Source organism: Scylla paramamosain, unplaced genomic scaffold (assembly GCF_035594125.1).
Source record: "Scylla paramamosain isolate STU-SP2022 unplaced genomic scaffold, ASM3559412v1 Contig100, whole genome shotgun sequence".
NCBI lineage: Eukaryota > Metazoa > Arthropoda > Malacostraca > Decapoda > Portunidae > Scylla > Scylla paramamosain.
The window spans coordinates 103,988-107,500 of record NW_026973765.1 but is presented as its reverse complement, the minus strand read 5'-3'; positions in this window follow the sequence as shown (position 1 = coordinate 107,500).

Genomic DNA, 3,513 nt, shown 5'->3' with positions numbered 1-3,513 from the left:
ACTTTCTTCTTTCTCTCACCTCTATTCTGTCCACTTCTCTAACGCAAGAGTTAACTAGTATTCTCAATCATTCATCCCTTTCTCTGGTAAACTCTGGAACTCCCTGCCTGCTTCCGTATTTCCACCTTCCTATGACTTGAATTCCTTCAAGAGGGAGGTTTCAAGACACTTATTCATCATTTTTTGACCACTGCTTTGACCCCTGTATGGGACTGGCATTTCAGTGGGCATTTTTTTTATTACATTTTTGTTGCCCTTGGCCAGTGTCCTTCCTACATAAAAAAAAAAAAAAAAATAGTAGTAGTAGTAGCAGTAGTAGTAGTAGTAGTAGTAGTAGTAGTAATGCTATTTTTCATATATTTAGTAATTTTTTTTTTCATATTATTATTTATATTTATATTTTTTGTTTTGTTTTGACATTCATACGAATGCTATAAAGGTGAAGCATAGAAATTTATTTGATTAATTAATTAATTTATATATCTATTTATTTTGATTTTTTAAATTAATTAATTTATTTATTTTTATTATTATTATTTTTTTTTTTTTATGTCTCTATGATAAGCAAAGCATTATAGAATTTATGAAAGCACATATCCTCTAGAGTCTTGCCCTACAAAAGATTCTGTAAAGTAAAAAATAAAGGGAATAAGTGTCAGTGACGTTTGATGAATAGAGGAAGGCGTGGCAGAAATTACCATAAAACGTATATAAATGAAAATTTATCTTCCTCGTATTTTCCAACTTGCGTTTGCTTCTTGAAAATTTAACTGGGTGGGTCATATAGCAGACATATTGTTCTTTCCTCCATTGTAGTTTGTTTCCAGCAAGCCCCCTAAATAAAGTTTCTGTTTTTTTTTTTTTTTTTTTTTTTTTTTAAAGAAATGAGGAATTACATTCTAACGCTGATCACTGAGCGGAGCGTAGACGAGCTGCTATCCTCAAGGACGTTACCTCTCTCTCTCTCTCTCTCTCTCTCTAAATAAGACTTTAAATAAAAAGAATATATATATATATATATATATATATATATATATATATATATATATATATATATATATATATATATATATATATATATATATATATATATATATATATATATATATATATATATATTAAAAGACAATGAATATCCTCTGGGGAAGGGGTGACAATCCTTATTTAACCCTTAATTTCAGTTGAATTTTGACAAGTCTACGTTAAAATGTTTCCATTTTTCTGCAGTGATAAAGAAACGTAGAGGGTTAGCTAATATATTTAATTGTTAATTGTATCTTTTTTTCTTTCTTTTTTTCATTTATTCTTTTATTAATTTTTCTTTTCATTGCTTAATTATGCATTATGCCGACACTGCAGGTTACAATTGCAGATATTGCAAGTATTTTTGACACAATACAAGTACATCCAGCTAAACTATTGCTACAGTATAGAGAGAGTATTTCGATTACATACCTTATTCTTCATCTTCTTTTCTTCTTTTTTTTTTTTTAATAAATATAATAATAAATAAATAAGTAAATAGGTATTGTCAAATGAAATCGTCGAGATTACGCAGGGGTTTCGGGCAATACTTGGATGGGTGACTACACAAGCCTCATCTGTCTGAAAAAAAATAAATAAATAAAAAAAATAAGAATAAGAATAGGGAGAATGAACGAAAATTTTAAGTAATAAAGATAACAGTAAGAATTATTACAACAAGAATAAGAAAAATTACAATAAAGGAATATAAAAAAAAAGAAAGAAAGCATCCCATGTCTTTCTTCCTAATTGTCATAGAAGGGTGAATTCTTTTGTATATTTTCCAACATTTCCAATACAACGATATGAATGGGGGAAGAAAGAATAAGAATAATAGAAAGAAGGCCTCCCAACACCTAGTTCTCCGGTCTTGGCCAATTAGCTAACGGCGGGATCAGCGCAGTTAAGCAGGGGGTCCTCGAAGAACTTGGATGGGTGACCACAAAAGCCTCATCTCTCTGAGAATAGAAAAAAATAGCAATAAGAATGAGGAGAATGAACGAAAAACGAAAATAATAAAATAACAATAACAACTATAATAAAAAAAAGAAGATTAAGAATAAAAAGAACAAAAATAAGGGAAAAAAGTAATAATATATCTCTCTTGCTAATTGTCGTAGAATTATGAATGAAGGGTTAATTTTAGTGCATATTTTCCAACATTTTCAGCACAACAATGCAACAACAATACAGGAAAGAATAAGAATAAGAGAAATAAGCCCTCCCAACACCTTGTTCTCCGCTCTTGACCAATCAGCTGACGGCGGGATCGGCAAGGTTAAGCAGGGGGTCCGGGCAGAACTTGGATGGGTGACCGCACAAGCCTCATCTCTCTAAAAGTAGGATAAATAAGAATAAGATAAGGAAGAATAATAAAAAAAAATGAAAATAATAAAGATAACAATATTAATTATGACAAGAATAAGAAAAAAATAGAATGAAAAGAATGAAAAAAATAAGAATATCACAACTTTCTTGCTAATTGTCTTAGAATTTTAAATGACATGTCAGTTCTGCTGTATATTTTCCAAGATTTGTTATGAATGAGGGAAGAAAGAATAAGAATAAGAATAAGAATAAGAACAAAATGAATTAGACTAACAATAATGATCACATCTTTCATGCGGTGACTGCGTGGGCGATGAGCCTCACTGGACGTTTCTGACCAATCACAAGGCAGGGTTGGAGTCGTCGGGCCCACCCGATTCATATATAAAGGGATTTTGTGGGAAGCGCGGGCAGACTCAGCTGAGTGTTCGTTGTGAGTTGTTGTTACCACAACTATGGCACGTACCAAGCAAACGGCTCGCAAGTCCACTGGTGGCAAGGCAGCTTGCAGCAAGCAGCAAGCAGCTTGCTACAAAGGCAGCTCGCAAGTCTGCTCCAGCCACTGGAGGTGTCAAGAAACCCCACCGTTACAGGCCTGGAACCGTTGCTCTCCGTGAGATCCCAAAGACCCTAACAAAAAAGACTCACTGCTGAACATCCTCTCGAGGTATGATATCTACCCTACCGACCTTATACAGATACAGGACGGCTACGTCATCATCACCACTGATGACGACCAAGACAAACTGTTCCAAGAAAAAATTAGAGAAGAATTTAACCAGCAAGATTTTACCACTATAACCCCACCAGAATTAAAAGCCAAAAGGTCAGTAATAGCGTTCAACCTGAATTCCCACATATATAACAACAATGAGGATGAGATGAAAGAGGAAATAATAGCTCACAACCAATGGATAGGAGAGAACATAGATACTGTGCTTAAATTTCCAAATTCAAAGAACATAAAGATCACCTTCACTCAAGCTATATATGCCACCAAAGCTCAAGAGAAAGGTCTTAAACTCTTTTCTATGAAAATACCTTACCACCAAATAAAACAAGAAAAATTTTACAACATCATGACCTGCTTCAAATGCTATAAAATAGAAGATCATCTAACAAAAAAATGCCCCCAGAATCAAGATTACAAAATTTGTTCAG